Genomic DNA, 13,979 nt, shown 5'->3' with positions numbered 1-13,979 from the left:
ATAAGACATAATCAGTAGGTCTGTCATCAGCCCACTCATCTGGCTGGTGGATGCTCTTCAGCTCATCAGTGTTCCTCCTAAAATGTGGTTCTCATAAATAAATCAACATGATAGATGGCACTGAGTCATCACCTCTTTATAAAAGGAGATATGCCTCTCAATAAATTTAAAGGAGTCTACAAAGTCAGCCAAGACATTGAGAACATCACCTTTTTTCCCCCCCAAAAAAAGAAGATATGCTTCTCAATAAATTTAAAGGACACCACAAAGTCAGTGAAGTTATATTCCTTTGCTCTTCTGGGATATACACTTATGTTCTTTTATGTAATTTCTCAAGGATAAAGAATAATCTTGTGTTATACATGTTTTCTTTCTTTTATTTGAACACTTTTCTCCTAATTCTTATAAATTTGTCATTACAATTGTTCAGTTTTACAACCATATGTCTTTCAAGTTTACTTATGACATTTATGACACAGAGGCAACCATCTGTGGATTGTATTGCTCAAAATTCTGTTGTCCATATTCAGAAATTCTGATTAATTTCCACATAGTATTTCCTGCATTACAGTATCCACATTAAAAAGAGGTTTCCATCTTCTTCTGGGAGACTAAAATTCTTAAAATTATCTTTTTTGTATCCTCTCTTCAAGGCCAATCACTATGTCTTGCAAAGAATTCAGATTTAAAAAAAAAAAAAGTTGTCTCTTTAAAAAAAATGCCTTACTTTCTTTTTTAGAATTGATACTGTCTGTTCTAAGCCAGAAAGAGGTAAAAGCTAGGCCATTGAGTTTTAATGACTTACTTGGGGGTCACACAGCCAGGAAGTGTGTAAGGACAGATTTGAAGGCAAAACTGCCTATCTCCAGGCCTCTTGTTCCTCTTTTGACAAGTTTTTCTCTGTTTCAGTATTTTTTCCAAATTCATTCATCTGTGATTTACTTTTTTAGTTAAATTTATTTTTTAATCTACTAAATGAATTTTTAAGTGTGGTAAGGGCTTTAAGTTCTGAACTTGATTTCTTTTTTTTTTTTTTTTAAACCTTTGCCTTCTATCTTAGAATTGATAGTATCATTTAGAAGGCAGAAGAGGGATATTGGGGTTAAGTGACTTGCCCAGGGTGACATAGCTAAGAAGTGTTTGAAGACAGATTTGAACCCAGAATCTTCTGTCTCTGGGCCTGACTCACTATCTACTGAGTCACCTTGCTGCTCTAGACCTGTATGTATTCTTTTTTTTTTTTTAAACCTTACCTTCCATCTCAGAATCAATGCTATAAATTAGTAGTTCTAAGACAGAAGAGTGGAAAGGGCTAGGCAACTGGAGTTAAGCAACTTGCCCAACATCACACAGATAGACCCATATTTATTCTTAATTTCCTTGTTGATGAATTTCATTTCTCTTTTCAACCGTTCTTGAGTCCTTGTTATACTATTTTCTCTGAGGAGACCACAGGATTTTGTCTTTCATAAGGCACTTATTTATTTGATTTTCTGTTATAAATTTGTTGAGTGAGTTCTGAATTGTCTTTGAGATTTTATTGATCTTTCTGGTTTTAGGATCAACTCTGTTGATTTATCTGCTTTTATTTAGAGTTTTTATTAAATCTTTTTTCTTTATAATTTTGATGTTTAATTTCTTTGCATTTCTCTATCTTTTCCTCCCACCTTCTTTTCCTTTTCCAGGGAAGAAACAATTAATCAAAGTCCTTGTAAAAAATATTCACAATAGTTAAAAATTTTCCACCTTGATTAGGTCCAAAACCAGACATATTTAATTCATCATCTCTTCATCAGTGGGAGGGTACCATTATGTTTGCCTGGGTCTCCGGAGTCATGATTAGTCATTGTGTTTATCAAATTTCTTCAGCTTTTCAAAGTTATTTCATTTTCTAATGTTTTTATGACAAATTGCTTTTCTGCTTTTGTTCACCTCACTCTACAATTCATCCAAATTTGACCTAGAAATATCACTACTAGACTTCTAAGTCCAAAGAGATAGAAGAAAGAAGAAAAGGACCCCTATGGGTATAAAAATTCATAGCAGTTGCTTTTATGGTGGTAAAGAACTGAAGACTCAATGGATACTCACAAAATCAGAAATGGCTGTACCAAGTACAAATATGTTATGTGAATGTAATGGGCAACTATCATGCCATAAGAGATGATTAATAGATAGTTTATCTTATAATTTAACGTGCATTGATTTTGTCTTTGCAAAACTTTTTAAATTTTTTGTAATTAAAATTGTTCCTTTAATCTTCTCTGGTTCTTTATATCCCTTATTGCTCAGTATCTCTTCTCTTATTTATAGCTAAAAAATATTTTGCTCTTCTAATTTATATTATGATGACTTTTTATATCTATATCACATATATACATGGAGCTTATCTTTGTATATGATGTGAACTGATAATCTAAAAATAATTCTGCAATGCTACTTTTTATTTTTTTTTCCACTAGACTTTTTTGGGGGGGAACAATGAGTTCTTTTTTATAATTAATTTTTATTTTAATAACAAATTTTCACATAAGTTTTCTGAAGTTATATGATCCATATTGTCTTCCTCCCTTCTTCCCTACCCCTTCCCAGAGCTGCCAAGAAATTTAATCTAGTTTATATATGTATTATCATGCAAAACATATGTTCATTCTATTCATTTTCTGCAAGTGAATAATCTTATGAAATTAAAACCCCAATAAATAAGTGATAAATCATATATTTTCATCTGCATTTCTACTCCAACAATTCTTTCTCTGGAGGTGGATAACATTCTTTTTCATAAGTCCTCGGAATTGTCCTGGATCATTGTTTTGCTGTGAGTAGCAAAATTTATCACATTTGATTGTGGAACAATAAATTCTTAAACAACAGTTGGGGTCTTTGGATTTATTAAACACTTTGCTACTGTGCTGATTTGTGTTTATATCCTGTGTAGCTCACCTAGTCTATTGATCAACCTCTCTATTTTTAAATCATTGTCAGATAATTTACTGCTTCATATTATGATGTGAGATCTCGTATTGTTCAGTTCTTTTTCTCAGGGTCTTTTTTTCTCCCCATTTATTTCTTTTGATAGTCTTGACCTCTTTTCCCTCCCGATGAGTTTTATTACTATTATTATTATTTTAGTTTTACAAAGTTGTTCTTGGGTAGTCTCATTGATACAACAGTGAATAAATTAATTTTGGCGGTCTTAGATTTATTACATTAGCATGACCTAATTATAAGCCATTAATGTTTTTCTTTAATTACTTGTCTATCTTTATTTCTGTAAAAACTGTTTTTTTAGTTGCATTAGTTTTTGTGTCTTTGTAGATAGACTTCTGAATATTTTATACATTCTATATTTTATACCTTTAGAATTTACATGGCATAACTACATTCTGGGATTATTTTGAATTTAATTTCTTTTTTTAATTCTGCTAGGCTCTCTTGCCAAAAGGGGGAAATACTGATGATTTTTGTCAGCATCTCATTTTATGGAAGGATAAACTGAAATCCAAAGAGGAAAATGGACCATAATAATTCCAGCTCACATTTAGAAAGAACTGAAGGCTTGCATAGTGCTTTATATCATTTATTTCATTTGACTCTTACTACAGTCCTCTGAGGTAGATACTATTATTTCTTTCATTTTACCAGTAAGCTAAGAAAGGTTCAGAAATAGTAAGATACTCATAGTTAATAAATATTTACTGAGATTCAAGTCTGGTTTTTCTGACCTCTTAGACCAATGCTCTAACCATGATATTATACTTAAAGTTATACAAAGTACTATGTAGAAAAGCTGAAATTTTTTTTTCTTTTAAAATTTTAATTATATTTTCCTTTTACAGATTACATTTAGATATTTTTCATTCTTTTTTCCTCTTTATTTGGTATTTCTTCTTATTCCTGTTTTTTTAATCTATCCATACTTGCAACTATTTACAAATATTTGTCAGTGATTTAAGACTGGCTCCATTCCGTCTATAGATTTCCTTTTTTTTTTCATTTTTTATTGTCATGCAAAACACACTTCCATATTAGTCACTGCTATAAAAGCAAACTCTTACATAATCAAAACCCCAAAATAAAACCAAAAATACACTGCTGTAATAGACAATTCCAACAGTTTTTCCTCTGGAGGTGGAAAGCATTGCCCATCATAAATCTTTCAGGATTGTCCCAGATCAGTGCATTGCTGAGAGGAGCCAAGTTTTCAGAGATAATCATCACCTGATATTATTGTTATTGTTTCCAGAGGTCTCCCAGTTGTGCTTATTTTGCTCTGCATCAGTTTCTACTGATCTTTGCAGCTTTTTCTGAAATCATATTGCTTATCATTTTTTATAGCACAATAGTATTCCATCACTAATACATACCATAATTTGCTAATCCATTCCCCAATTGATGCACATCCCCTTAATTTCCAATTCTTTGTCACCACAAAAAGAGCAGCTATAAATATTTTTATACAAGTGGGTCCTTTCCTCTTTTTTTATTATCTCTTGGGATACAGACCCTGTAGTGGCATTATCAGATCACAGTTTTATAGTTCTTTGATTATAGTTCCAAATTGCCTTCCAAAATGGCTGGATTAGTTCACAACTCAACCAACAATGCATTAGTGTCCCAATTTTGCCACCTCCCCTTCAACATTTACCACTTTCCTTTCCTGCCATATTGGTCAATCTAATAGTTATGAAGTGGTACCTCAGCATTTTTTAAATTTGCATTTCTCTAATCAGGAGTAATTTAGAAAAAAAATTATATGATTATTGATGGCTTTGATTTCTTCATTAGACAAAATTTTTAATAATAATTTTCTGACCTTTTGCATTCCATGTTCTCTCCCTCCCTCCTTCCTTGAATAGCTGAGATTTAATTCCATATTTCCTGATTCTCTATTTGGTGCTCCTTACAGGAAAGGGATATACGAAGTCTGACTACTAGAGTCCAGATGGCAGAGGAATGAGTGTCACTCTTTTGAGATAAGCAGGCACTCAAAACAATGAATTTGTTGATGTATACTGAATGCAAGTCTCTCTGGATCTTCAGTCAAAGTAGCTGCCAGGTAGTGGTCACTACCCTTGAGAGGAATCCAGAAATGCACTTGGCTTCCAGAGATTGATTATCCCCCACATTCATCCTATGGGCATCCTTTATTACAACTTGAAATAAGGTATAAAAACTTGGTTCAAACATGTCCTCTGTCTTCCCTCAATCCACTGCCCCATTCCTGGCCCAGACTCAATTTTGGTAGTATGGAAAGGAAAATCAGTGAACTTGGAATGGAGAAACCAGAGTGTTACTTGCTTCCATCATGGCTAGGAAATTTGGAGTAAGTTGTTTCCCTCCACTGAGTCTTAGGTTCCTCATCTATAAAATGAGGAAGATGGACACTTTGACCTCTAATGTCTCTTCTAGCTTTAAAACTCTAATATTAAGGAGTCATTGTGAAGATAAATCTTATCCCTTTTCTTTATTCCTATGATCACTATGTCAGCCAGGATTTTTTTCTCCTCACAAGTGGAATACTCTAATTGTCTTCTCAGTGCTCCTTTGGTCTACAGCAGTGGTCCCCAAACTTTTTTGGTCTACTTCCCCCTTTCCAGAAAAAAATATTACTTAACTCCCCCTGGAAACTATGAAACTATTTATTGAACTCAGAATAGAATGTAATACAAAAAAAATTGTGGCCATCACCGCCTCACTGGATCACTGCAGCACCCACCAGGGGGCGGTAGCACCCACTTTGGGAATCACTGGTCTACAGTCTTTGTTTCTTTAAACTAGTATCCCCCAATGCTTGCTTTGGCAGAACATATACAAACTAGTATCTCCCACTCCTCCAGAAAAAGCTTCCTAATATTTCCACATGACTTAAAAAAATCAAAGAGCTGCCTATAGCACACATCACACATAAAATTTAAATTTCTCAGCTTGCCATTTATTATCCTCCATGATAAAGCCCCAACATATGGTCTCATTCTAACTTGCTGCTGTTTCCCTAGGTAAACACTACAATCTAGTCAACTTGGACTATTGTTATCTTTAGTGCTTTTCATCACATTGTTCATTGCTTGAACATCTCCCCCTCCTCTGAAATTCCAAAGCTACTTTGTCCCTTTTCTGCCATTAACCACATTCTGTCTTGCATGAGAGTTATTATACATTTACATGTTTTATCTTCCTTAGTTTTGTAAAAAAAAAAGCATCCTTATATTCTGTCTTAGAATCAATACTAAGTATAGGTTTTAAGACAGAAGAGTCATAAGGGCTAGACCTCTGGGGTTAAGTGATTTGCCTAGGGTCACACACAACTAGGAAAGATCTGAGGCCGGACTTGAACCCAGGACCTCCTGTCTCCTGATCTGACTTTTTATCCACTGAACAACCTAGCCTCATCCCTTTTATTTTCTTTAATAGGCTGTAAGTTCCCTACAGGAAGACACTGCCATATTTCATATAAAGGTCAAGTAAGACAAAATAAAAAAGTTAAGGTCACTTAGTCCAATTCCTTCACTTTGTAGATGAGGAAAATGAGTCCTAGAGAAATTGACTGACTTCACTCAAGGTCACAAGTGGCAATAGGAGAATTAGCGCCCTATACTTGGTCTTCTGAATCTACATTTGAAGATTTTTCCACTTTGAATATCTTACATCACTCAACACAGTGTATATAAACATGCATATATTCTAGATATCTATATATGTGTATACTCAATAAATGATGGTTGAACTATCCTTTTTTCCCTGGGTATCATTACTATAATCCTTTAACAGTGGAGAGAGGGCTCCACTCTCAGGCAAGACTCTAATTACCCTCATGACAAGAAAGTTTTTATGACTGGCTTCTGTTCCATATCACTTGACCAGTTCAGGTCAGTGTCCTGATTAGACATACACAGAATGTCAGACTAACAACATCCTCTCTCAAGGTTTCTCATTCTCTTAAAAAGCATCTGAATTATGCTACTACCTGAAATTCTGAACCAGATGGAGATACATAAATTTTCCTAAAGGATCATTTCAACAAGGAAATTCAACATACATTAAATTCCTATTATGTCCCATATGCTGTGGGAGTTGATGGGGATTTGTTGTTGTTGTTCAGTCATTTCTGTCATGTCAAACTCTATGTGACTCCATGTGAAGTATTCTTGGCAAAGATACTGGAGTGGTTTGCCATTTCCTTCTCCAGCTCATTTTATGGATGAAAAATTGAAGCATAGAGGGTTAAATGACTTGCCCAGGATCATATAGCTAGGAGATGTCTTAGACCAGTTTTGAGCTCAAGAAGAAGAGTCTTCCCGACTCCAGGCCTGGCCACCTCACTGCCCTAATTATAGATGAAGGTTAGGAGATGATAAATGATACAATCCAGGCATACCAACAACCCTCTATCTAGTAGAAGTTGAAGGTAAGTCTATTGTCCACTGCTAGAGACAGTCATTTCCCCTATATGAGGGTCCAGCTGAAAATCATTTAAGGGAAACCACAGGAAAGAGTTACCTCGTCTAATCATTTTTTAAAAAAGCAAATATTCAATCCACATATGTGACAAAAACCTATGTGTTTAAATTTGGATGCTTCTATTCCTCCTGATATTTGGGAAGTCTGTTGGACTGTACATCAAGCTTCCATGTCTGTTTTTCTTTTGATGCTCTCGTATTATCTCATGCTTCTGAGATGGACTCTATCTCTTATGTCCAATTTTTTTCAGTTATATTCTTTATATCTTTGGTAACTAGTCCCTTGTTGTACACTATGAACCCACTAATTCTGGCCCTAACCCTATTGGAGGCCTTCTGGTTGCATCGCCTTTTTCCTTAGCTTGAGAGTTTTCTCTTAGCTGATAGATTCCTTAGCTGATAGATTCAGTCCTGGTAATTCTTGCTTTCAGGTATAACATAATTCCACAGAACTCAAGCTATGTAAGCATTTTAGCTCCATAAATAGTCTTCTGTGTTTGTCTTTGGAACTTGCAGAAGAAGTAAAACAGGACACCAGTGTCAGACCCTTCCCTCATGCTATTTAAAACAATGGTCTCTGAGTAGGAACAGCATCTGCTGGGGATCACGGTCTAAGGCTAATTGTACATGAGGCTGATTCTAAGCTGCCACACTCTTGCACTTTTGCCCAGGGTAGTTTGGCTATGATATTAAACTGCTGCTGAGAGTTGTTAAGAAGTGTCACAACTATCACTTCTAGGGAATTTGGATCAGATTGAAGTCAGGAATAAGTCACATGGAGCTATGCTTATTACATGACCATGGACAATAGACAGAAATGGAGGAATAACTGACATGTGGGCATATAAATTCTCTGCAGCTGCTGTCACATTCATTTGCTGCATCTCTCCCATGAACCATCAAGGGTATAGAGGCTGAAAAAAGAGATAACTGCATGATCATTTGATTAGAAGGGCTATTCCTACTTCTATGCCAGCGTATTAGTGTGCCAGCAGTATTAGTGTGTATTTGGCTGCAACAAAAGGAGAATGATTTTGCATCCCTAGTGAGTCCTTCGAATCCATAGCTACCCAGGAGTTCCTTTATTGCCTTCTTATTATCCACCTAGTGGCTCAGGAAGTAAAATTTCTCTAGCTGATGTCCTTTGAGTTTGTGTTCATTTTCTTTTTCTTTTTTGGGAAAAGAAAGAAAACCCTGAGGCATTCAGAGATTTCCATGGTCATCTAGAGAGACAGTGATGAAATAGTATTTTCTCTTTTAGTAAGCAAGGCACTAGGAATAGCTGGGTCTCCCCTTTTTCCCATTCTTGAGATCTGTATGTAGACAAATTTCATCATAGTAGAGGGGTATGGATTCGGATCAGGATGTGTAGCTTTGTTTAGTATTCTGCTCAGTGCTTAAAGTACTCTGGGCTGGACCTCTTTCATGTCAATGACCAGCATTTTTTTTAATGGCCAAGATGCCATACAGTTTTCTCTTTTTTGCCCTATTTGATAATGACAATCAGATGACCACTGAAACAAGTTATCTCTGTTGTGTCATTGACCAGAGACACTTTGATGACTTTATGTAGAACTATATATATTATCTCCGACGTATGACAAGGGAATTCTTGCTCCTTAATATGAAAGATTAGGATGATGGAACATTGGCATCTACATCACTACTTTCCAGCTCCAATTATTCTGTGGTTAGGCTGCTCTGTGTTGGAGAATTGCTCAGGCTTCTGAAGACTGTGTGGCAACAACTGGCAGCCAGGGAGAAGGAAAAATGAATCAATACTAGAAGACAAGGAAGCAAGAAGCAATGGAAAAATCAGAAAGAATAAGTCTTTAAGTCATAAGATGGAATTTTGGTGGTAAATATTTGCAGATCAATGTTGGCTTATTTGTCAGTAGTGTGTGATTTGTAGCCATATAAAATCACCAGCGGAATAACTTTATTAGAAAGGATTTTTTACAGTTTAGCCTGGGAGTTATTGCAAAACACTTTTGATCTTGGCAAATTCAAAGCTTTATTTTCTCTTTCTATTTCATTCTGAATCCCTCTTTCTTCCTATCAACTGTATGTAGTGATGGACCAAGTTAATAGCCTGTCTATCCACCTGAATTTCTGAGTCTGGACCAGAGATCACCAAATCATAGTTCAAATCGCAAATCAGGCCCACCATCTGTTTTTGTACAATAAATAAGATAAACTTTATTTTAAAATTTAAAATCCATTCTTAGCTCATGGGCCATAGAAAAAATAAGCAGTGAGTCAGATTTGACCTTTAGACTATGGTTTGCTGTCTGTGGTCTGGACGATAGGCAATTTTTATCTACTCAATTTTTCCTGTGTAGATTCATAGGCTAAATTCTTTTGAATGATTGTGGTTCTCCATTATGAGACTAATATTCTGGGGCTTGAAGCAATCACCCACCATTCTATTATCTATAAACTAGAGAATTTCTGGACCTCATTTTCTTTAGAGAAGACATCTGAGCTGGACCTCTTGGATAACATGTTCAGAAGCATATAGTTCTCTATTTTATGTCTCACTTGATACTGGTAATTGGAGGATCACTGAAATAAGCTATAATCTATAATAAGATGCCCCATCTACCAAGGTACATTGTGTGATTTAAAACTATATAGAAGAGATCCCTTGCTGGGCAAAAAGTCATCAGACTTTTATTCTACTGAAGTACTTTTTTTACTGTCAATAAATCAGTACAGTAAGAATGGATTCTCAGCACCACTCGGCGAATTGAATGACTGGGAAGAAAAGATCTTTTGTAGAATATTATTTGCAAATCTTGTCTCTTCCCTTTTCATTTTTCAATCAATGATACCCTGCATATGTGTGAAGATCACTCTTATTGAGATTTTAGAGATGTGTGAATATTGACTCATGGGTCAGTAGTTATTGTTGGCCTAGTCATCTTTCTTTAGGCATACCATCTATGATTTTCTACCCAATAATTTAGTATCATCTTTGCTTCCAGAGAGCTTGAGAATCAATTTTTCAATACCCTTAAAGTTGTATCATCTCATTCCTAATTTTTTTTCCTATATGTTTGTTCTGCTTTAGCTGATCTTTTTATTTTCTCCAGTGCTGTTTTTACAGCTTCATTCAGTACATCATGAATTACCTCATAATAACAACTCATAAGTTTTATTAATTTCATTCTTGGTATATAGGGGAGTTGAGAGATTGAATGATTGATTAGGTTAACAGAGTAGGCATCATAGCCAAGATTGGAACATGAGACTCCTGAATCTAAGACCAGTGCACTTTATTGTTTATCATATGAGCTCTCTTCTCTTCTGTTCTCTTCTCTATCCTCTTTCTTTTCTTTTCTTTTCTTCCCTTCTCTTCCATCAAGATGAGGTCTTTGGTTCCAAGGTAGCAGCATGGTAAGGACTAGGCAATTGGGGTTAAGTGACTTGCCCAGGAAGTATCTCAAGCCAGATTTGAAACCAGAACCTCCTCACTCTAAGCCCAGCTCTCTATTTGCAGAGCCAACTTGTTGACTCTTGTATGAGCTTTCTGATGTTCACAAGTTCAAGGATACATGAATAAACAGGCAGCTGACAAGAGTAGTCCTAGAAGTATTCTGATAATCATTTATCCCAGTGATGGGCAAACTTTTTAAAGAGGAGGCCAAAGGAAAGGAAATGCTCATCTGTCAGTCTATTTCTAAGGCAACTCTTTGAAAGGTTCATTGTATTATATCCTACTCATTGTATTCATCAGATTAGGAATAATGTCGTATGGCCTGATAGAACATTTCAGGGGGCCTCATCTTGCCCACAGTCTATAGTTTGTCCATCACTGATTTATCCTATTTTCTTCTTCCTTTAAGTTTCTCTTAGTGCCATCTTCTATACCCCTCTTTTTTTTTACATATCATATTAAACCACTTAGTACCCCAACCTCTACCTATGAATAATTCTTTTATCTACTAGGATAGTAAAAAAATTTTGAGAGTTACAAATGTCATTTTTCCATATAGGAATATAAATAATTTGACCTTACTGAAGTCCTTAAAAATATTTCCCACTTCTTTCTTGTTTACCTTTTCATGTTTCTCTTGAATTTTACATTTGGACATCAAATTTTCTAGTTAGTTCTGGTCTTTTCTTTAGGAATACTTGGAAGTCTTCTATTTTCTTAAATGCCCATACTTTCCCCTGGAAGTATATAGTCAGTTTTGATGGGTAGGTCATCCTTGGTTGTAGACCCAATTCTCTTGCCTTTCTGAATATCATATTCCAAGCTTTGCTGTCCTTTAGAATGGAGGCTGCCAGATCTTGTGTAATCTTGACTGAGGCTCCTTGATATCTGAAATTGTAACTTCCTGGCTTCTTGCAATATTTTCTCCTTGGCTTGGAAGTCCTTGAATTAAGTAATTACATTCCTGAGGGCTGTCTTTTGCAGATTTAATGTAGAGGGAGATCTATGAACTCTTTCAATGTCTATTTTGTCCTCTTGTTCAAGGACATTGGGGCAGTTTTCTTGGATAATTTCTTATAATATGATGTCAAGACTTCTATTTTTTTCCCCTAGGTTTTCAGGTAGACCAATGATTCTCAAATTGTCTCTCCTGGACCTGTTTTTCAGGTCAGTTGTTTTTTTCAATGAGGTATTTAAAGTTTCCCTCTATTTTTTCATTCTTTTGATTTTGTCTTATTAATTCTTGCTGTCTTGTGAGATCATTGGCTCCTACGTACCCAATTCTAGTCTTTAAAGGCTGGTTTTCAGCACGATCTTTTGATTTTTCCTTTTCAGTTTGGTCCATCCTGTTTTTCATGGCTTCCAGCAGGTCAAATCTGGTCTCCAATTTGCTTATTACTTCAAGTGATTTCTGTGTTTCTTTTTTTCCAAGTGGGAGATTCTCTCTTTTAAACTGTTATTTTCTTTTTGAATTACTTGCATTTCTATTTCCCACTTTTCTGTCCATTTTTGTTCTATCTTTCTTACTTTGTTCTTGAGCTCCATTTTGAATTCTTCAAGAGCTTGTGACCAATTTCCAGTTTTTTTGGGGGAAAGTTTGGATGCATTTGCTTTTTTTGCTCTCTCTGTTGTCGCCTCTGTACTCTGCTCCTTTTTTACAGAGAAGTTATTCAGGCTCAAGGGCTTTTTATTTCTGTTGGTACTTGTGGATTGCGGTTCCTTTATGTTGGTAGCCATTGCTATATTCATTTTTTTTTTCTCTGAATTATCTTGGCTTCTCAGTCGAAAGTCTGAGTGAAGCAGGAAGGCAGTTCTTGGTGTAGTGGGCTTTAATGTCTTGCCCTGAGGCTATTTTTCCAGTCTCCCTTTGGTCTGCCAGGGTAGCCTGGGTCTGCCCTCTCTCCACACCTAAGCTCCACACTCCATGCTCTCATCTACCCACTCCTTGCTCCTCAGCCTCAGATTCCAAATTTAGCTGCCAAGGCCCTGTGCTGCCCTCAGTGGTAAGACTGTGGTGTCCTCAGCCAACTTCCAAGAATTTAGAGATTGCCTCAGCCTTTGCTCTGACTCTGGTGGGGTAGGTGTTGTGGAGGAGGGATGATAAGCTTGCACTTTGATAGGTGTAATTTTACTCCCTTATAGTGGGGAAATGACTAAAACCTCCCTATCTTCGAGTTTGCATCCCTTCCCTCTTCTGATTTTGATTTTTGTCCTTTTGAGATGCTTTGTTGTGATTGGTAGTAGGAAGAATCATGAAGTTCCTTCTACTCTAAGGCCATCTTCGCTTGTAATAGTATTCTGATAATCAGAGGACATCTGTACATTGCTTTGTCAATAGCAAAGTTCATGATCTTGGGCAAGTCATATTCCTCTTATATCTCTCTTTACTCATCTGTAAAATTAATCATTTATCTATAAATGGGATTTATAGTCATTAAGAGTTAAGCTTACAAGAATTATTTAAAGGAGAACAAATTATAGGAACATTGTTTTGACTCTGAGACACCATGGAATAGTGTAAAGGGTCCCAGAATAATAAAAATGGGGAGATGTTATTGTTATTTTAATAATATCAACTACTTTCTCATGTACACATACAAATACTTATCCTATCATCTGCCTGTCTATAAGAAATATTAAGTGACTTGCCGAAATTCACAAAGGAAGGAAAGTAGCAGAATCAGAATTCAAACCCAGGTCCTTGGTCTTAATTCAGTCCTTCTTTTACTGTGCTATATTGCTTCTAGGCCATGCAGTTAGTAAATAGCAGAAATTACTTTTGAACCCAAGGTACTCTAATTCTAGACTCCAATATGCTTTCTACGAACAATTCTCTCATTTTATAAATGAGGAAAGGGTGGCACTGCAAGAAATGAATTCTCTGGTATTTTATCCTTTACAAAGCATTTTTCTCATAACAATAATGGATGATTTGGAGTGCAATTCTCATCATGCTTGTTTTATAGATAAGGATGAACTAGGGTGAGTCAGAGTCTCAGGGAAGGATCCAAAATTGGAATTCTCTAGATCACACTTAATAATGGTTTATTAATTAATGAATATTTATGTGAGATTCACAT

At 35.6% G+C, this 13,979-nt stretch overlaps 1 protein-coding gene across 1 annotated transcript in view; it reads right to left on the bottom strand.

The window, feature by feature from the left end:
* SORCS2 (sortilin related VPS10 domain containing receptor 2) overlaps window positions 1-13,979 on the bottom strand; it is a 1,347,356-nt gene that overhangs the window by 275,270 nt on the left and 1,058,107 nt on the right. The gene's annotated exons all lie outside the window — the stretch shown is intronic.

This window comes from Gracilinanus agilis, chromosome 6 (genome assembly GCF_016433145.1).
Source record: "Gracilinanus agilis isolate LMUSP501 chromosome 6, AgileGrace, whole genome shotgun sequence".
NCBI classification, from domain to species: Eukaryota; Metazoa; Chordata; class Mammalia; order Didelphimorphia; family Didelphidae; genus Gracilinanus; species Gracilinanus agilis.
The sequence above is the reverse complement of the archived record's forward strand: the minus strand, read 5'-3'. Positions and strand labels throughout refer to the sequence as shown.